This window comes from Callithrix jacchus, chromosome 5 (genome assembly GCF_049354715.1).
Source record: "Callithrix jacchus isolate 240 chromosome 5, calJac240_pri, whole genome shotgun sequence".
Lineage (NCBI taxonomy): Eukaryota > Metazoa > Chordata > Mammalia > Primates > Cebidae > Callithrix > Callithrix jacchus.
Genome location: NC_133506.1, coordinates 80,283,635 through 80,306,854, shown reverse-complemented (window position 1 = coordinate 80,306,854; position 23,220 = coordinate 80,283,635).

Genomic DNA, 23,220 nt, shown 5'->3' with positions numbered 1-23,220 from the left:
GAGGGAAATTAATACCACTAAAGGCTCACATGAGAAGCAAGGCAAGATCTAAAATTGACACCCTAATGTCACAATTAAAAGAACTAGAGGAGCAAGATCAAACAAATTCAAAAGCTAGCAGAAGACAAGAAATAACTAAGATCAGAGCAGAACTGAAGGAGAGAGAGAAACAAAAAAACCTTCAAAAATTCAGTAAATCCAGGAGCTGGTTTTTTGAAAAGATCAACAAAAAAGATCAACTAGCCAGATTAATAGAAAAGAGAGAAGAATCAAATAGATGCAATAAAAAGTGATAAAGGGAATATCGCCACTGATACCACAGAATTACAAACTACCATCAGAGATTACTACAAACACCTCTATGCATAGAAACCAGTAAATCCAAAAGAAGTGGATAAATTCCTAGACACTTCCACTCTCCCAAGACTAAACCAGGAAGAATCCCTGAATAGACCAATAACAAGGTCTGAAGTTGAGGCAACAAATTAATAGCCTACCAAACAAAACAAGTCCAGGACCAGATGGGTTCATAGCTGAATTCCACCAGAGGTACAAGGAGGAGATGGTATCATTCCTTCTGAAACTATCTCAAACAATATAAAAAGAGGGAATCCTCCCTAACTCATTTTATGAGACCAACATTATCCTGATACCAAAACCTGGCAGAGATACAACTAAAAAAAAAATCTCAGGCCAATATCCATGATGAACATTGATGCAAACATTTTCAACAAAATACTGGCAATCCAAATCCAACAGTACATCAAAAAGCTTATCCAGATTCTCTGCAAACTGACACAAGAGCAGAAAATCAAACACTGCATAGTATCACTCATAGGTGGGTGTTGAACAGTTAGAACACATGGACACAGGGAGGGTAGCATCACACACTGCAGTCAGTTGGAGGGGACTAGGGGAGGAACAGCAGGGGGTGGGAAGGGTGGGGAGAGATAATGTGGGGAGAAATATCAGATATAGGTGACGGGGGGAGGAAGGCAGCAAACGACCTTGCTATGTATGTACCTATGTAACAATCCTGCATGATCTGCACAGGTACCCCAGAACCTAAAGTACAATAATAAAAAAAAAAAGCTTATCCATCACGTTCAAGTTGGCTTCATCTCTGGGGCGCAAGGCTGGTTCAACATACATAAATCTATAAATGTAATTCATCACATAAAAAGAACCAAAGACAAACAAAAATTTAGAGAAGGTCTTCGACAAAATCCAACAGCCCTTTATGCTAAAAATTCTCAATAAACTAGGTATAGATTGAACATATCTCAAAATAATAAAAGCTATTTATGACAAACCCACAGTCAATATCATACTGAATGAGCAAAAACTGAAAGCATTCCCTTTTAAAACTGGCACGAGACAAGGATGCCCTCTCTCACCACTCCTATTCAACTCCTATTGGAGTTCTAGCCAGAGCAATCAGGCAAGAAAAAATACATAAAGGGTATTCAATCAGGAAAAGAGGAAGTCAAACTGTCTCTATGATTGTATATTTACAAGACCTCATCATCTCAGCCCCAAATTTCGTTAAGCTGATAAGCAACTTCAGCAAAGTCTCAGGATACAAAATCAATGTGCAACAATCACAAGAATTTCTATACATTAATAATGGACAAACAGAGAGCCAAATCATGAGTGAACTACCATTCACAACTGCTACAAAAAGAATAAAATACCTAGGAATACAACTAACAAGGGATGTGAAGGACCTGTTCAAGGAGAACTACACAGCACTGCCCAAGGAAATAAGAGAGGACACAAACAGATGTAAAAACGTTCCATGCTCATGGTTAGGAAGAAAAAATATGGTGAAAATGGCCATACTGCCCAAATTGATTTATAGATTCAATGCTATTGCCATCATGCTACCATTGACTTTCTTCACAGAACTGGAAAAAACCACCTTAAACTTTATATGGAACCAAAAGAGAGCCCACATAGCCAAGACAATCCTAAGCAAAAAAAAAAAAAAAAAAAGAAAAACAAAGCTGGAGGCATCACACTATCAGACTTTAAACTATACTACAAAGCTAAGTAATCAAAAGAGCATGGTACTGGTACTGGTACCAAAACAGAGATTTAGATCCATGGAACAGAACAGAGGCCTCAAAAGTAACATCACAGATCTACAATCATATAATCTTCGATAAACCTGACAAAAACAAGCAATGGGGAAAGGATTCTCTATTTAATAAACAGTGTTGGGAAAACTGGCTAGCCATAAGCAGAAAGCTGAAACTGGATTCCTTCCTTACACCTTATACAAAAATTAAGATGGATTAAAGATTTAAGCATAAGATCCAACACCATCAAAACCCTAGAAGAAAACCTAGGCAAAACCATTTAGGACATAGGCATAGGCAAGGACTTCACGACTAAAACACCAAAAGCATTGGCAACAAAAGCCAAAATAGACAAATGGGATCTAATTAAACTTAGGAGCTTCTGCACAGCAAAAGAAACTACCATTAGAGCAAACTTCAACCAACAGAATGGGAAAAAATTTTTGCAATCTACCCTTCTGGCAAAGGGCTAATTATCAGAATCTACAAAGAACTTAAACAAATTTACAGGAAAAAAACAACCCCATCAAGAAGTGGGCAAAGGAAATGAACAGACACTTTTCAAAAGAAGACATTTATGCAGCCAAGAAACATATGAAAAAATGCTCATCATCACTGGTCATTAGAGAAATGCAAATCAAAACCACATTGAGATACCATCTCTCACCAGTTAGAATGGTTATTAAAAAATCAGGAGACAACAGATGCTGAAGAGGATGTGGAGAAATAGGAACACTTTTACACGGTTTGTGGGAATGTAAATTAGTTCAACCATTGTGGAAGACAGTGTGGGGGTTCCTCAAGGATCTAGAAATAGAAATATCATGTGAGCCAGCAATCCCATTACTGGGTATATATCTAAAGGATTATAAACCACTCCATTATAAAGAGATACGCACATGTATGTTTACTGTGGCACTGTTCACAATAGCAAAGACTTGGAACCAACTCAAATGCCCATCAATGATAAACTGCATGAAGAAAATGTGGCACACGTACACCATGGAATACAATGAAGCCATAAAGAAGGATGAGTTCATGTCCTTTGCAGGGACATGGAGGAAGCTGAAAACCATCATTCTCAGCAAACTGACACAAAAACAGAAAACCAAACACCGCACGTTCTCATTCATAAGTGAGTGTTCAACAATGAGAACACATGGACACAGGGAGGGGAACATCACACACTAGGCCTGTTGGGGGGTGGGGGGGGTTAAAGGGAGGGATAGCAGGGGGTGGATGGGGTCAGGGAGGGATGACATTAGGAGAAAAATCATCTAATTTAGGTGACAGGGGGACGGATGCAGCAAACCACCATGGCATGTGTATACCTATGTAAGAAACCTGCACAATTTGCACATGTACCTCAGAACTTAAATACAATAAAAAATAAATTTAAAAAGAGGGTATAAATACTATTGCCAAGAGCCCACAGACTGCTGACTGTAGGTGCATGGCCTATGGAGTTAGTCCTCTCTCACCCCTTTATATAAAAACAGCAGACACCACCTTTACCCCAGCTTAGCTGTCCAGCAAGCCCCATCGCCCTTGCCCTGATTTATCTTTCTCTATTGAACTTTCATCTTCTGTCATGCTACAGATTTCACTTTTTATTTGTTTATGTCTGTCATTCCAGGAGAATGGAAGTCATTTGAGGGCAAGTACTTTGGTCATGCCCTGTCTCCAGCAAACAGAATAGTTATTGAAGACTCTCCACTAAAATTTTTTGAATAAATTAATAAATGATAATGACAGACTTATATATCAGCTTTTTCTTTGAGCATTATGGACAATTTAAAAATTGTACTATTGTATTTATAAAAGTCTGGTAAATTTTGACAAGTATGCTGAAAGAAGTCTTTGATTATTAATCAACATAGTTCAATTCTATTAAATATTTTAAAATGCATTTATAAATTTAACATGCTCAATTTTTTAATTGTCAGTAACAAGCAAGGCTTCTCCAATATAGTAGACCTAATAAACATAACTATAGAAAACCTTAACTTTTCTTAATTTTAGTATTATGCACAAAATTAGCCAACCTTTTTTTTTTATATATTTCAATCCCCATGACTAAAATAAATTACTTTTATAAAGTTTAAATTGGGATCACAAGACTAATCTGTTATATTAGTCAGCATGCCAACCGCTCTTAATCATCAGAAGTACTTTACAAATTACAGGTTCACAGATTATTCCTAAATTTAATTGAACTCATATCATGAAACTGATTTATTATTTTTCTGCACTTTTTAGGGTGTAAAGACACACCCACTAAAGAAACAGCATGGGCCAAGTGCAGTGGCTCACACCTATAATCCCAACACATTGGGAAGCTGAGGCAGGTGGATCACCAGAGGTCAGGAGTTAGAGACCAGCCTGGCCAACATGGTGAAACCCCATCTCTATTAAAAACATAAAAATTAGCTGGGTGTGTTGCTGCACACCTGTAGTCCCAGCTACTTGGGAGTCTGAGGCAGGCGAATCACTTGAACCTGGGAGGCGGAGGTTGTAGTGAGCCGAGACTGCACCACTGCACTCCAGCCTGGGAGACAGAGGGAGACACTGTCAAAGAAAAAATAAAAATAAAATAAGAAACAACACGACAGTGAGTTGGGGTTACTATCTTAATGGGGTGGAGGCTCATATAGGTCAGAAAATTTAAGTCAGGATGTGAAATCATGTAGTCCCCAAAACATTCAACACTTAAACCTTTTTGAATGTTCATTTTCTCTAAGCAGTGAGGGTCTCACAGCCCTCTACTGCTTTGAGAAAAGCATGTTCTTGGGTTCAAGATACACCTAAGATACAAAATTCTTCTGTCTTTAGGGATCCTCCTCCTTGCCCCCTTTCTTTCCTCCACCATCATTTAGCAACCTAGGTTGCTTGATAACTTGTTGGGACTACTCAACTGATTTATCTCTTGCTTGATTTTATTTTGAGGGATTTTTTTTTGGTATTCTTTTTGTCTGCCTTATTTAAAATCCTTATTTGCATTTCAGTGACGTTCTATTGTATTCTGTTTCTCAAATGGTTTTGAGTCCTGTGTTAAGGTAATGTGATAATGAAGACTTCAGGCTGCTATGCACAGTGTATGGCTCAAAAACCTACATCCAACCTTTTGGTTTGCCCCATTTCCTTCTCTGCCATGCCATCGTGTTTCCAAATGCACTTTTCTTCTCAGTTTTTTTTTTCTCCAGGGATGCTTCAGTTCCATACTTCATTGCTTCTCAGAGCAATCAGCTTTTGCTACTCAGCATCACATTGGGGTCTCAGCCTCAAAGTATATATCTCAATGAATACAAGAGAAATTATGATCAATATTTGAAGTAAACTATTTCCTGCAGTTTATCTCAAATGAATGGCAAAAAGGATTAAATAATGTATGTCAAAATATTGAGTCTGTGTTGGAAGATCTCAAGTGATTTTAATTTTCTTTCATATTCTTCTATAGTGAATATGTATGAGTTTTATAATAAGAAATGAAAAATACAATATGAATTTGAACCTTAAGTGGTACTCGTTTTGGGTTTCAGGTATGTCTGGGCCTGTTTCAGAAAATGGATGGACAAATTAGCAAACCATGATCTTTACAGTACAATGATATTCCCAAGAACAATGTAGATGTTATCTCAGATTTGGGGGAGCTCCAGGAATACGGTTTGTTTAAGTGAAAAAGAGCTGCTTCACTAAATGCAGTGGGATCCACTGGCCCATGATTTCTCAGAGCCCACAAAGACTATACATGGCCTGGGGACCTGAAGGACTGGGGGTAGCATTGGCACTTGGTGGGCATGTGTGATGCAAGGAGGGTCCATAGTGCCTGGTGGAACCAGCCAAGGAGAGTGAGGAAACACCAGGTGACAGAAGACACACCATTGGCAGTATTCTGGTGGAGACCACAGGGACCATCAGAGCTGTAGAAATAGCACTTTTTTAGATCTTAGGTGACGCTCCCCGGAAACTCTCAGAAAAACATGGAGGACATTACCATGCAGAACACTGGAGGTCTTGATTCTAAAGGTGGGCCCAAGAATTGGCACTGTTAGTTGGATCAATCACTCATGCTATGATCCCAGCTTTATCTGCAATATGAAAGTTTGGGGGAAATCAGGATTAAATTTTTTAGTAAACTGTGTGTCTTCTATATTCTCAATACTGAGATATACCGAGTGATATGAAGCTGAGTTAGCCCAGTTCTTGACTCAAAAAGTTCACATCAGCAAGATGTCTGAGATGCATAGATCTGTGCAGTACATTGGATGACACAATTATGTTTGAGACCAAGCTTGGTCTCAATCAGTTGCTTAATACAAATTAATGGGCAGTGAATAAATGGTTCAAGAAATAAATGTCAGATGAGTATTAGAAATAATAAATGCTACAGTGTTTTACAAGACAGAGGAAACAGACAGACCTATTTTAAAGCTGTAACCATATTGAGATAGCTATGAAATGTTCTTTTGTAAGTGATACCTGTATATTTCCTGCAGTAGAGATGGGCTTCAGCTACTAAATGATGTAGAAAGTATGCTCATAAATATCAGATGAAGTAGAAGTGAGGGTAACAAATTCTCAGTGGTGGAGATAGGAAGTTCAATGGTAAAGAAAGGAGAGAAATAAATATTGCATGGCAATTGTGAACAAAACCTTCTGAGGATAGACAACCTTGGCATGGTTGTCCTGTGACATGGAAAGTGAGGATGTAAATAATGCCAACAGGCAGAAGGTAGGCTGGGGAAAGTCTCCGATCTGTCTCCAACTCAGCAGGCTTGTTTCACCTTTGCCAAGAACAATATGTTCTTACAGTGATCCTGTCACACGAATTATCTGAGAGCAGCCTAATGCTTTCCTAAGCACTGGCATCTCCGTCAACAGCCTTTAAGGAATGGTTCTTAAAGAGATGCCAAGTTGAGTTGTGAGTTTCTTTCGTGTGGGTTTCTGAAGCCCTGGCAGGTAATTCAATCAAATTCCGTTCCCCACCTGTCCCATTTTCCTCTCACCCTTGCCCTACCTGCCAAGAAAGAAAGATAAATGGAAACCAGAACTAACTGAAAACTATTTGGAGTATTACATTCCCATCACAGACTGTTTCAGCCTAAGCCCCTGGGATTTGGGTTGTTTTGGGTCATTGCAAATCCAGATTCTCTGAGGATCCTATGGACTCCAGCTGTCTTATGGGTTTTTTGTCTCAAAGACCCTGAAATACATGCAATGCAACTCCTGCTCCCTGACCCAGGGAAAGGAATCAGGTGAGATTGTGTCTGTATCATAGAGTCCCTGCTTAGACTGTCTTCAACTCCTTATCTGCCACTGGAAAACACCACAGAGTGTTAATGGCCACACATAATAGATTGCTTTTAGAAAGAATGAGCACTAGTCAATATAGATAAGCAAATGGGAGAAAATGAAAGTCACATACTATTTATAAAGCTCTCTTTGAATCCTTTATTTAAACATTTCATATATATTTATTGAATACTTCTTGTATGCCAGAGCTGTGATAGATAACGAGGCTATAATGGTGAAAATTCTTGACCTCTGACTGCATGGAGTTCATAATACATGATTCCAATCAGACGTAAAGTTATTTTAGGGCAATGAAGAGGAAGCTGGGAGAACTCACAGAAGGCAGCAATTGACTCTTCCTAAGCTTCACTTACAGTGATATTTGACCTGAGGCTTGAAGGATAAATAGGCATTAATGGGTCAGATGAGAAGAGAAGATCCACCAGGAGAGAAGAGTATATGAAAAGACCCAGAATTATTAAGCAGCATGCAGTTCTAATTCAGGGATTTTAAAAAAAGCAACTTTATGGGCTTTAAGGATAGATTTTGTGCTACCGAATGGTAAGAGAAGAGCCTGGAAAAGTAGACACCAGATACACCATTTTATATTCTGTAGGTAACAGTGCGTTTGAGGAGGGAAGGAGCATCAGTGATTATTAAGGAGGAGAGAGGCATGATCAAATCTGCATTTTATGATAATCACTGAATAGTTATATAGGATGTGATGGACAAAAAGGTTGGGACACCATTAGGGGGCTCTTGCAATATCCAAGCAGGATGTGAGCATTGTTTGAAGTTGGGCATCCTCATGTGGGAGAGTCAGGGGCCTATGAGTGAGGTGATGGGACTTAACATGGTGAAAGAGAAAAAGACCATGGGTGTGGGTTCCCATTCTCTTATTGTTCATAAAACTTTACAAAATTCACTTAACCTTCTGAATGTCAGTTTAACCCTCTATTAAATGAGAATAGCACAAGCTCCACCTTCCTCCCAGGATTGTTTGAAGATAAAACTGAGACAATGAATGCAAAACTGCTTAGTACTTTCTGAAATGCTGAGTAAGGGTTGGGGATGATTAATACCAACATAGGCAATACTAGATATAATACTGCTTCAAATTTCAGATAGAAAAATGCTTGATTTTCTCTCCAAAATGTGGGTCAACACATCTATGTTTGGGATTTGTTGTTGTTCTTGTTTTTGAGACAAAGTCTTGTCCTGTTGCCCAGGCTGCAGTGCAGAGAATCTCAGCTCACTGCAACCTCCGCCTCCCAGGTTCAAGCAATTATGCCACCTCAGCCTCCTGAGTAGTTGGGATTACGGAAATGTGCCCCCATGCCTGGCTAACTTTTGTATTTTTAGTAGAGATGTGGCTTCACCATGTTGGCCATTCTGGTCTCAGACTTTTGACCTCAAACAATCTGCCCACCTCAGTCTTCCAAAGTGCTGGGATTACAGGCGTGAGCTACTATGCCTGGCCAACACACCTGTATTTGCATCCTCCCTTAATATGCCAGGACTTTGGAAACCACCAATTTATGATTCCATCATTGTAGAGTCATTAGTTTTATACACTAATGGAAGCTTTGGCTGTGCAAATTTCCATTACTTATGCAATCCCCAAAAGACCATATTCCATTGACGGTAATGCTAGTGATACTGGGCATGGAGATACCCCAAGACAGATGTCTTTCACATGTATATAAAACCATGTCTTCAGGCATGAATAGGAAGAAAGTGGAGTCAAGGAGGCAACTGGACACTTAGACAAGAGGACAGAGAAAAAGAGGAAATACTTTTCTTTTCTTAGTAAGTGGAGAACACAGATTTCTCAGGTGATCTGCAGTAGAAAATGTTGTGAGGCAAACGGTGAAGTTAGTGAAATATCTTTTCAATGCTTGCATTTCTGTCTTCAGCTTTTCCTCTTCCTCTCCTAAATGAGTGCATCCATATGGAGCTACTTTGTCTGTAAGTCTAACAGAAGCAAGTGTTACAGAGTGGCTGGGCTGGAAGAAATCATACAGTCAATGGCAATGACCTTTTAAAGTTATAGACACTGAAGCCCAGAGGAGAAAAGTAATTTGATATTTACTCATCCATTTAGTCTGTAGGACTAGTTAGTAGTTGTTGGGTGTGTCTCTAATGCTGGGTATCAAAGGACATTATCATGAACATGAAAATGTAACCAACAGAATGGGAGAATGTTGGTTTTATGGGCGTTAAGGATAGATTTTGTAAATCTTGTATCAGACAAGAGTCTGGTATTCCAAATACATATTCAGAAACCTCCTATAACTCAACACCTAAAAGACAAACAAACCAATTAGAAATGGGCAAAAGACTTGAACAGGCATTTTTCCAAAGAAGGTATGCCAATGGCCAACAATAGATGAAAAATGTCCAACACTGTTGTTTATGAGGATAAATGCAAATCAAAACTCCAGTAAGATACTACCACATACCCACTAGGATGGCTATTTTAGAAAGTTCAAAATAAATTTTGGTGAGAACATGAAGAAATCAAACCCTTGTGTATTGCTGTAATATTTTCAGATGGAGTCTTGCCCTGTCTCCAAGCTGGAGTGCAGTGGTGATCTTGGCTCACTGCAACCTTCGCCTCCCAGGTTCAAGTGATTCTCCTTCCTCGGCCTCCCGAGTAGCTGGGACTACAAACATGCACCACCATGACCAGCTAATTTTTGTGTTTTTTAATAGAGACAGGTTTCACCATGTTAGTCAGGATGGTCTCAGTCTCTTGACCTCATGATCCAACCTCCTCAGCCTCCCAAAGTGTTGGGATTATAAGTGTAAGCCACTGTGCGTGGCTGAAAATTTCTTATATCTTTAAGATACATTCACTATATGATCCAATCTTTGCACTCTTAGGTATTAAGAAAAATAAAAAGGTTTTTTTTTCACACAAAAGACTGTATGCAAAAGTTTATAGTGGCTTTATTTGTAATTTCTCAGACTGGAAAAAACCCAAATGTCCACCAACTGATGAGTGATACATAAGCTGTGATACCTCTATGCAATGAAATATACTACTCCACAATAAAAAATAATGAAATAATGATACATGCAATAACATCAAAGAATTTCAAATTTGTTGTGATAAGTGAAAGAATCCAGATTCAAAACACTGAATACTGTATGACTCCATTCGGATGCTATTCTGGAAAAGGTGAAGCTATTTGGGCAATAATCATATCAGTGGTTGTCAGGGCCTGAGAGTAGGAAAAATGTTGATGACATTTTACACTACATGAAAAGAAACTGCAGGAACAGAGAAAATGGGACCATGTGATTCTCTAGTGATCACATCACATGCAGATAATTCTTGTCTCTAAAGTTACCACACTTTAACACAATCTTTGGTAAACTCAAAGAATCTGAAAAGCAAATGCAGTAATCTGAAGGTAATAAACTCTAACTAGTGGTAAAATGAACTAATTTTGTTTAATTATAAAAGAATTATTTTTTGAGTCAGGTCTCTGTTGCATAGGCTAGAGTGCCGTGGTGCAATCACAGCTCACTGTAACCTTGTATTTCTGTCTCAAGCCATTCTCCCACCTCAGCCTCTTGAGTAGCTGTGACCACAGGTATACAACACCATGCCCAGCTAATTTAAAAAAAATTTTTTTTTGTAGAAACAGGCTCTTGCTACATTGCCCAGGCTGGTCTTGAACTCCTGGGTTCAAGCTATCCTCCCACATCAGCCTCCCAAATTGCTAGGATTACAGGTGTCAGCCACTGCACCCAATCAGAAAAGAAAAATTTAAGGAAGAAAACATAAACTCGTGGTAACTGAGGGAGCCCCATAAAGAAGAGGGCACAGTAACCAATGGTCAGACATTCCAGCAATCATACTATTTGCTTAGGAGGTAATGAGGAAGCTGGCAAGTCATCTGAAGAACCTGTTATAGAATGAATTCCTCAATGAGGCAGAGAGAGTTTTAACTGATCCCTAAGATCCTTTTTTGTTTGTTTGTTTGAGACAGGATCTCACTTTGTTGCCCAGGCTACAGTGTGGTGGTGCAATCTCAGCTCACTGCAACCTCTGCTGCTTTCCTGAGTTTAAGCAATCCTCCCACCTCAGCTTTTTGAATAGTTGGGACCACAGGTGCGCACCACCACACCTGGCTAATTTTTGTATTTTTCATAGAGCCAAGGTTTCTTTATGTTGCCCAAGCTGGTCTCGAACTTCTGAGCTCAAGCGATCCTCCCGCCTAGGCCTCCCAAAATGCTGGGGTTATAGGCATGAGCCACTGTGCCTAGCCTGAGATTCATTTCTAATATTATTGTTCTATAATTCTAGTTTGTTTCTTTTCTCAAACAGTTGCAAAATTTGAGAGACTATTAAGTTTCTATTTTAACAATTAAGTGGTGTCATATATTAAGAAGAAATTAAGATCTAAACTAAGAATGTAAGGCACACTGTCCCTGAAAATTCTATAGGGAGGTACCATGGCGGAGACCAACATGAGGTTTGCTAAGCCCAGCACAGTCAGTTTCTTCCTCCAGGAGTAGAACAGACTGCTCTTTCTTCAGCAGAGCTCCAGACTGCTCTTTCTTCAGCAGAGCTCCAGACTGCTCTTTCTTCAGCAGAGCTCCAGATTGCTCTTTCTTTAGCAGAGCTCCATTTGCAACAAAAGCTATAATACATACAATTTTGTATCTTTAAACATTATGTTCACATTCATGCTCACATGGGAGGGCATTGCAGAGCCACAATTCTCTCCTCATACTCTCTCCAGAATATACTTTTTGGATGAAATGTGGGTGGAATCACGCCTACTACCAAAAAAGTAGTTTCTTATTCTCTCTCTCTCTCTTTTTTTCTTTTTGTGAGATGAAGTTTTTCACTTGTTGCCCAGGCTGGGGTGCAATGTCACAATCTCAGCTCACTGCAACCTCCCTCTCCTGGGTTCAAGCGATTTTTCTGTCTCAGCCTCCTGAATAGCTGGGATTACAGTGCATGCCACCATGCCTGATTAATTTTTGTACTTTTAGTAGAGATGGGGTTTTGTCATATTAGTCAGGCTGGTCTCAAACTCCTGACATCAGGTGATCTGCCTGCCCTGAGCTCCCAAAGTGCTGGCATTACAGGTGTGAGCCACCATGCCTGGCCCTCTCTCTTTTTTTAATGTGCTTACATAATTGGGTTTTGAAAAGCTAAAGTCAACAATGTGGTGACTCCATAGAAAAGAAAGAAACTTGAAAAAACTCGTCAGAGGATGGTTACTAATTAACAATTTATAGGACAATAATAAAAAGGGGGACATTTCTTCCATTATCCCTTGTCTGGAGTTGAGCCCTGAGATGTGTTATGTCGTTAATGTTAATGAATTTATTTCTAAGTATATTAAACCATGTTTCCACCTTCCTCTTCTCTTCTCTCAGTTTTTTCTCAGTCTTTATTTCCCCTTCTTTGCCTTCATTTCTACTTATTTCCCTTCTTTCCTCTCCATAAAACCTTTCTTCCCATCTCGTTTCTTTCACTGCTCTTATGTAAAATATAAATTTACGTTTATCATTATTTATAGTTTTCTGATTCCAGTTTTTAAAAATCATAAAGGCTTGTTTGAAGAAAGGCATTTGTTGAAAATTCTAAGTTAGTCTGCAAAAACAATCATTAAAGTTAGTTTCTTCAGGGTAAGTGATAAAAAGAATTGACATTACTTCATTGAGCCAGTTCTTCTCTTGACACAATTTAATTATCTAGTGCAACAAACCAGGTATCTTTCATGCCTGGCCACTTTAATGGAGCTTTGACACCAGGGATTTAATTAAGGTAGCAGATCCAAAAACAAACTTAGAAGTCAGACAATTTCTTTCTGGAGCATTAAGCAGAAAAAAATTTGTCACTTAAGAGTGACATTATTAAATGAGGTTTATTACTTTATTTCTAAATGATCCCAACCTTAGGTCTGATGCAGCAATTTTAGTTACTTTAACTAGTTATGTTTTATTACTATTCAGGATATTAAAACTTACCAGGAAGAACACTTAAGGATTCGAACAAACAAACAAATAAAAAAAGTCATTATTTACTTACATACAGAAAGTAGACTTTAAAACCTGGAAATCTTACACACCATTTACTTAGAGATTTTCATTACATATACATATACACAAACATACACAGACACATAAGCAAACACACACAAATTTACATTATATACATATATAATGTAAATTTCTAGCTATATACATACATGGGAGATTCAATAGTTAGCTCAGAATCACACAACTAATCAGAGACACTAATGATATTAGAACTCAAGTTTTCTATCTAAAAATATATTTTTACAATTATGTCAGTTTTGACATTATCTTTAAGGATGTCTTTAAGGAAGAGGGGGGTTTTGATGAATGAGGGGGCACATGGAGCTCCTAGGGGCTGGCACATTCTATTTCTTTTTTTTTTTTTTGGAATAAGGGAAAAATAATAAACAAATAGCCAACCAATATTTCATTTAAACCTGTGAAATGCTATGCAATTACTGAGGAGTCATTTACCTCCAATTATGTACTCACTTTTAGAGTAGGTGTGATGTGGTACTGACAAGAATGTATGTTTTGTGTATTTGGGGTGGAGAGTTCTATAAATGTTTATTAAGCTTACTTGTCCTGGGTCTGAGTTCAAGTCCTGGATATCCTTGTTAATTTTCTATCTCATTGATCTGTCTAATACTGACAATGTGATGTTAAAGTATCCCAATATTATTGTGTGGGAGTCTAAGTCTCTTTATAAGTCATTAAGAACTTGTCTTATGTATCTGGGTGCTCCTGTATTAGGTGCATATATATTTAAGATCGTTAGCTCTTCTTGTTGCATTGATCCTTTTACCATTATGTAATGTCCTTCTTTGCCTCTTTTGATCTTTGTTGCTTTAGAGCCTGTTTTATCAGAGGCGAGAATTGCAACTCCTGCTTTTTATTTATTTATTTATTTATTTTTGCTCTCCATTTGGTTGGTAAATCTTCCTTCATCCCTTTGTTTTGAGACTTTGTGTATCCTTGCATGTGAGATGGGTCTGGATGCAGCATACCGATAGGTTTTGGCTTTTTATCCAATTTGCCTGTCTGTGTCTTTTGATTGGGGGATTTAGTCTATTTAAATTTAGGATTAATAATAATATATGTGAGTTTAATACTGCCATTTGATGCTAGCTAGCTGTTTTGCCCATTAGTTGATATAAATTCTTCATTATGTTGATACTCTTTACTTTTGGTGTATTTTTTGAAAGGCTGATACAAGTTGTTCCTTTCTATGTATAGTGCTTCTTTTAGAAGCTCTTTTAAAGCAGGACTGGTGGTGATGAAATCTCTAAGTACTTGCTTGTTCACAAAAGATTTCATTTTTCCTTCACTTGTGAAGCTTAGTTTGGCTAGATATAAAATTCCGGCTTGCAAATTCTTTTCTTTAAGGATGCTGAATATTGGCCCCCACTCTCTTCTAGCTTGTAGGGTTTCTGCTGAAAGATCTGCTGTGAGTCTGATAGGCTTCCCTTTGTAAGTAACCTGACCTTTCTCTCTGGCTGCCCTTAGCATTTTCTCCTTCATTTCAACCCTGGTGAATCTGATGATTATGTGCCTTGGGGTTGCTCTTCATGAGGAATATCTTTGTGGTGTTCTCTGTATTACCTGGAGTTGAATATTGTCCTGCCTTGCTAGGTTGGGAAACTTTTCCTGAGTAATATCCTGAAGAGTCTTTTCCAGCTTTGATTTATTCTCTTTGTCACATTTGGGTACACCTATCAAATGTAGATTAGGTCTTATCACACAGTTTCATATTTCTCGGACACTTTGCTCATTCCTTTTTGCCCTTTTTTCTCTAATCTTGTCTTCTCATTTTATTTCATTGAGTTCGTCTTTGACCTCTCATATTCTTTCTTCTGCTTGATCAATTTGACTGTTTAAACTTGTACATACTTCACGAAGTTCTCATGTTGAGTTTTTAAGCTCCATTAATTCACTTATATTCCTCTCTAAATTGTCTATTCTTGTTAGCATTTCATCAAACCTTTTTTCAGGTTCTTAGTTTCTTTGCATTGGGTTAGAACATGTTCTTTTAGCTCACAGGTTTCTTATTATCCACCTTCTGAAGCCTGATTCTGACAATTCATCACATTCATTCTCCATCAGGCCTTGTTCACTTGCTGATGAGGAGCTGCAATCCCCTGAAGGAGGAGAGGCATTCTGATTTCGGATGTTTTCAGGCTTTTTGCGCTGGTTTCTTCCTATCTTTGTGGATTTATCCACCTGTCATCTTTGTAATTGCTGACTTTCAGGTTGGGTCTCTGAGTGGATGTCCAGTTTGCTGGTGATGATGTTGTTTCTGTTTCTTTGTTTTCCTTCAGCATACACCCCTCCCCCATAGAGCTGGACCTTCCCAGGTTCAGCTGTGCTTGCTCTGAAACTCTCAACCATCAGCGTTTTCAATTGCTGTTTTTTTGTGGGGGTGGGACCAGCAGAGCCCCATCTCCCAGCTCCTTGCCTCAGAGCCCCATTTTATTCTTTTCCTAATTGAATCGTGGATTCTCTCCCAGGTGCCTCAGTCACCTATCAAAAAGGCACCATGATCTATGCCATTTCCTGTGCAGCAACTGCACTGGCTGAAACAGTGGCACTGAGATTCCTGGTGCTTTTATGCCCGGGAATCTCCCAGTCTGGCTCCCGGCTTCAGTGCCACTCCCAATCAGCTGAATGGGTGACTCTGCCTTCTTGGAGCTCCAAACACCAACTAAAATTGCACCCCATCCCACATACTCTGCACTGAGAACTGCTGCACTGGGACATCGGCAATACAACTGCTCCAGCCAAAAGAGTCTCGCTGGTGACCCATGGGGCTCCTCTGCTGGGAATCTCCTGGTCCATAAGCAACAAAAATTCGCCTAAAAGTCTGGTGTCCACTCACTCCCTGTGCCTTCACTGGGAGCTGCAACCCTGAGCTGCTGCTAGACGGCCATCTTGCATCTCTCCCCTGTTCTAATTCTTGATGCTGGTGGTGTATCATGAATACATGGGTTTCACTTTGTTATATGCAAATTTTCAGTGTCACAAAAGAAATAGCACTAAAATATAAATTTTCTCAACAAGGCAATTTACTTCTACAGAAGGGTGTGTCTCATGGATGGAGCAATGGTGAGCACACACCTGAGTAGGGGAGAGGAAGGGGTTCTTATCCCTAATGCAGGTAGTACCTATTCCTGTGCCATTCCCCTATTGGCTAGGGTTTGGCCACACAGTCTAAGCTAATTCTGATTGGCTATTTTAAAGAGAGCAGTGGTACAAGCCAGAGTGATGGGGTGAGTGGTTTGGCAGAAAAAAATGTTTTGGAACAGGTAACTAAAGGTGGCTCAGGTCAGAGCAAGTGACCAGGGATGACATGACTCAGGTTAAAATAGGTGACCGGGGATGACTCAGGTCGCAGCACATTACTGGGATGAGTCAGGATGTAGCAGGTGACCAGGGGAACAGATGTGAAGTACCAATTAGAACTGGTGGAAAAGATTGTTTACTGAAACTACAAAGAAGTTAAACTTTAAAATAGAGGACAGAAAACTGAACATGCTGACATACCTATTCTTTGAAGAGAAATTTAGAACCCATTGTACCCAACAATTTTATGAAAATATCTTAGCACTTTTGGGCTGATATAACAAAATGCCATAAACTAAGTGGCTTATAAACAACATACATTTATTTCTCACAGTTCTGAAGGCTGGGAAGTCCAAGATCAAGGAGCCGTCAAATTTGATGTCTAGTGATGGCTCACTTCTGGTGCATAGCAACTGTCTTATGAATGTAATATTCCATGCAGAGGCATGAGGGGCCCCTCTGGAGCCTCTTTCAAAAGGGCATTAATCCCACTCATGAAGGCTCTATCTTTATGACCTAATCACGTCCCAAAGGCACCACATCTAAATATCCTCTCAATGGGGATTAGGTTTCAACATGTGAATTTAGGAGTGAAGACAAGGCATAAGCCTTCAGACCATATCAGATAATTCATTAAACTATACATTTGTGTTTTAGGTACTTTTTCATGTGTTATATATTTGACAATCTTAAAAGTTATATATAGATATCTACATAGATATCAATATAAATATGTAATATATAGATATAGTATTTATATGTTATACATTTATATGAATAAAGGATATACATAAATATGGACATTATATATAAAACATGCACACAGAGTGTTTATTCTTCAACAACATAGTCTAGTCCTTCTGTATTGTTTCCCAATACATTATTGATAAGTAATATCCATGAAAAAGATGGGCACTGAGATGAGTTATGTAATGATCAGTTCTTATGAGATCAATTTTCAAGATTCAGACCATGGATCCCTAATCTCTCAAGGAAGCAGAATCATAGGATTTTTATGGTCAAATGAGTGTTTACACAAGGTGTTCTGTGCCAAAGCCTGTGAGCTGGCTTCCAGGATTTGTTTTCCTCCCTTTCCCACAGCAATAGAATTTCTAGATAAGCAAATGGGTGTCCAGAATAGAGTATATTTCCTGACTTCCCTTGCTGCCAGATACGCTTATGTGGTCAAATTCTGGCCATGGAAAGTAACTAAATGCATCAAACAGAAGTTTCCAAGAAGCTTCTTTAGGAGGTAAGTACATAGTTTTGTCTGTTTTCTCTATCCATCTGTTGCCTGGATGTGATGTTTTGGATAATGATGATGAGGAGGCCACACTCCAGGAATGGCTGAGTGGTGAATGGAAAGCAGCCTAGGTAGCTTACAATTTTGTGAAACAGACCTGCCATGCCATGCCTGGGCTTTTATGTGAATGAGAACAAAATTTCTGTCTTGTTAAAAACACTGCTGTGTTGAGTTTATATGTTACAGTCATCTCTAATCCTAAATAATTCATGTGTCCTTCCATTTGGGGTCGGGGAAGGTTTACAATGTTGATATGTATTTGAAAGCTTTTCATACATGTTTACAGTTGTATAGGCTAAAAGTTTACACTTATGATTTTATGGAGTAGAAATTTATTAGCAGAGACAGTATTAATTAGGGAAGCATAAAACCAAGGCTATCAAATAGTTTTACATAATAACACTCTAAAGGGATTAAATGGATGAATTTTATTCTCCTTCAAGAAAGATACTTAACATGTGTTTCTTCGATTGTGCAGATGATCAGAGATTTCATCATCTTACCAAGGCAGCTAAGGTGTGCAATAACCCATTCCTATAAAGTAGGTTTAGGATCAAAAGTCAAATGTCTAAGGCACAGCCCCTTGCTTCAGAATATGGTCTCTGCATTCAGGCAGATTTGGATTTAAATACTGTCTCCAGCACTGCGTAACTTTTAATAAATTATTTAATTTTTCTAAGCTACACTTTCCATCTATAAAATAGGAATAATAGTAACAACACTTACTTTATTAGTTTGTATGAGAATTAAATGGGCTGGCATCTCCTCAGATGATCAGCTCTCTGGTTTCTATCACCAGGTCTCTAGAGACATCGTTGTTGCTGGTCTTCACCTCTGGTGGCTCTCTCTGGTGTCTCTGTGCCACTTGGCCAGGAGCAGGAATTGTTGTGATACCCAGGCACACGGTGGGAGAAAGAACCCTTTTCTTAGCCTATATGTCATAAAGCTGTCTTAGGCACACCGTGCAGTCATTCATCTCTGGGATCCAGATGCTTCCCTAGTGCTCTACCCCTCTGTTCTCGCATCCCACAAACTATTTGATATGTTACTGCCTCCCTCAGGCTTGGACAACTTTCACTGGGACTTCCTGAATGCCCTCGTATCTGGGGCTCCCAGTGTCCTTTCCTCATGCCTTATCCTACTATCCAAACATTATTTTCTCATTGGAAAGAAAAAAAATAGAGAAGACTGATTTTTTTTTGCTAAATATTTTATGTTTATTGAAATTATTTTCTATTTCTTTAGAAACATATATGTTTTGAAGCCCTAATACTGTGAGAAGACTCTTGTTTATTGACTTTGTTCTCTCATATTCCTTCTTTAAGAATAAGCACATAATGATATATTTGCTTGAAAGTGGGATGGAACAAAAAAGAAAAATACTAGGGCTGATATCTCTAAACTGTTAAAATTTTATGCTGCTAAAGTTACAAATACAGTCAGTATAGCAGAAAAGTGAAATGACTTATTTAAAGTAATTGGTGGAACTGAAATCATAGCCATGTATTCTGCTTGTAAATGTGTGCTAAGGAAATCAAGATCTACTAGTTCAATCCCACACGGGCAAATTAGTATGCTGCATTTTAGCCACAGCTTTACTCTACAATGTGGCCAATAGTTTTGAAAATAGAGTGGAAACTTACTATTTAAATGACAGATATCCAGCAGCCTGAACTGTCTGGGGCATGACCAAGGGGGAAAGCTCTATATTCAAAAAAGCTGCCACAACATTCTGGAGTAAAAGCTTATGGTCTTTTCTTTCAGTATTTATTAACCCTGATTCCCAGACTCTATTTATGCTTCATCTGCATATCACTTTTACCTTAACTACCTCATTTTCCAGGTCTAAAATGAAAGCTAAAACTTAGATCCTAGATCTCCAAATTATCTCGACCACGGGCTTTCCACTTTCATGTTGTTTCATGACTCACAGAGCATTACTGAAGGTACCGGAAAAGGCATCTGTTAGAAGTAGGAAGATGTGGTTTTAATGGTCTAAAACAAAGATGTGGTTTTAATCATCTAAAATGAACAAAAAATATTTTAAGAAACAATTTAAAACTTAGAATTTAAAAATAATAGCATCCTGCATTAATTCACCAAAAGAAGATACAGGTTTATACATTTCAATTTCCCCTGAGAGCAAACCCAATTTATGTCACAGAATAATTATTGCAATTCATAAGAAGGACACCAATCCTCAATAAAAGGTGAAATAAAGTTTAATATGGTTTGTCAAAGCAGCTCTAGAACTACGTAATGCATTTAAAATATTTTATAAAATTACACTTAAAAACAGTTTTGTTTAAGATAGTTAAGCCTTAAAGATCTGAAAATCTTACTCAAGTACAGTGTCTTTCTGCTCAATGATACTGAGTAAATGAGGCAGTAATACTTATCGTAAGGTAAAGAGGAGACTTGGGCTTGCTTAGCCCACACAATGCTACGATTGGAAAAGCTGCTCAAAAGTATGCACTATGATAAATGACTACCTCAATTTCCTTTTTTTTAAATTGTTTATTGCATTTTAGGTTTTGGGGTACATGTGCAGAACATGCAAGACAGTTGCATAGGTACACACATGGCAGTGTGTTTTGCTTCCTTTCTCCCCTTCACCCATTTGGCATTTCTCCGCAGGCTATCCCTCCCCAGCTCCCCGCCCCAAGCTGGCCCTCCCCTTTTCCCCCCAATAGACCCCAGTGATTAGTACTCCCCTCCCTGGGTCCATGTGTTCTCGTTTTTCATCACCCGCCTATGAGTGAGAATATGTGGTATTTCATTTTCTGTTCTTGTGTCAGTTGGCTGACAATGATGTTCTCCAGATTCATTCATGTCCCTACAAACGACACAAACTCATCATTTCTGATTGCTGCATAATATTCCATGGTGTATATGTGCCACATTTTCCCAATCCAGTCTATCATCAATGGGCATTTGGGTTGATTCCAGGTCTTTGCTATTGTAAACTGTGCTGCAATGAACATTCGTGTGCATGTGTCCTTATAGTAGAACAATTTATAGTCCTTTGGATATATACCCAGTAATGGGATTGCTGGGTCAAATGGAATTTATATTTCTAAGTCCTTGAGGAATGGCCACACTGTCTTCCACAATGGTTGAACTAATTCACACTCCCACCAACAGTGTAAAAGTGTTCCTTTTTCTCCACATCCTCTCCAGCATCTGTTGTTTCCAGATTTTTTAATGATTGCCATTCTAACTGGCATGAGATGGTATCTCAGTGTGGTTTTGATTTGCATCTCTCTGATGACCAGTGATGATTAGCATTTTTTCATATGATTGTTGACCTCATATATGTCTTCTTTCATAAAGAGTCTGTTTATATCCTTTCCCCATTTTTGAATGGGCTTGTTTGTTTTTTTTTTCTGTGAATCCGTTTGAGTTCTTTGTAAATTCTGGATATCAGCCCTTTGTCAGATGGGTAAACTGCAAAAAATTTTCCTATTCTGTTGGTTGCCGATTCACTCTAGTGACTGCTTCTTTTGCCATGCAGAAGCTGTGGAGTTTCATTAGGTCCCATTTGTCTATTTTGGCTTTTTTTGCCAATGCTTTTGGAGTTTTGTTCATGAAGTCCTTGCCTACTCCTATGCCCTAGATGGTTTTGCCTAGATTTCCTTCTAGGGTTTTTATGGTGCCAGGTCTTATGTTTAAGTCTTTAATCCATCTGGAGTTAATTTTAGTGTAAGGTGTCAGGAAGGGGTCCAATTTCTGCTTTCTGCACATGACTAGCCAGTTTGCCCAACACCATTTGTTAAACAGGGAGTCCTTTCCCCATTGCTTGTTTTTGTCAGGTTTATCAAAGATTGTATGGTTGTAGATATGCTGTTTTGCCTCCGATGCCTCTGTTTTGTTCCATTGGTCTATATCTCTGTTTTGGTACCAGTACCATGCTGTTTTGATTACTGTAGCCTTGTAGTATAGTTTGAAATCCAGTAGTGTGATGCCCCCTGCTGTGTTCTTTTTGCTTAGAATTGACTTGGCTATGTGGGCTCTCTTTTGGTTCCATATGAAGTTCATGGTGGTTTATTCCATTTCTGTGAAGAAAGTCAATGGTAGCTTGATGGGGATAGTGTTGATTCTATAAATAACTTTGGGCAGTATAGCCATTTTCACGATATTAATTCTTCCTAAAGATGAACATGGAATGTTTCTCAATCTGTTTGTGTCCTCTCTGATTTTGTTGAGCAGTGGTTTGTAGTACTCCTTGAATAGGTCCCTTACGTTCCTTGTGAGTTGTATTCCAAGGTATTTTATTCTTTTTGTAGCAATTGTGAATGGCAGTTCGTTCTTGATTTGGCTCTCTTTAAGTCTGTTATTGGTGTAGAGAAATGCTTGTGATTTTTGCACATTGATTTTATATCCTGAGACTTTGCTGAAGTTGCTTATCAGTTTCAGAAGTTTTTGGGCTGAGGCGATGGGGTCTTCTAGATATACTATCATGTCGTCTGCAAATAGAGATATTTTGACTTCCTCCTTTCCTATTTGAATACCCTTTATTTCTTTTTCTTGCCTGATCACTCTGGCTAGAACTTCCAGAACTATATTGAATAGGAGTGGTGAAAGAGGTCATCCTTGTGTAGTGCCAGATTTCAAAGGGAATGCTTCCAGTTTTTGCCCATTCAGTATGATATTGGCTGTTGGTTTGTCATAAATAGCTTTTATTACTTTGAGATATGTTCCATCGATACCGAGTTTGTTGAGGGTTTTTAGCATAAAGGGCTGTTGAATTTTGTCAAATGCCTTCTCTGCATCAATTGAGATAATCATGTGGTTTTTTTTTTTTGGTTCTGTTTATGTGGTGAATTACGTTTATAGACTTGCGTATGTTGAACCAGCCTTGCATCCCTGGGATGAATCCTACTTGATCATGATGAATAAGTTTTTTGATTTGCTGTTGCAATCAGCTTGCTAATATTTTATGTTCATCATGGATATTGGCCTGAAGTTTTCTTTTCTTGTTGGGTCTCTGCCGGGTTTTGGTATCAGGATGATATTCGTCTCATAAAATGATTTGGGAAAGATTCCCTCTTTTTGGATTATTTGGAATAGTTTCAGAAGGAATGGTACCAGCTTTTCTTTGTGTGTCTGGTAGAATTCAGCTGTGAACCCATCTGGACCTGGGCTTTTGTGTGTGGT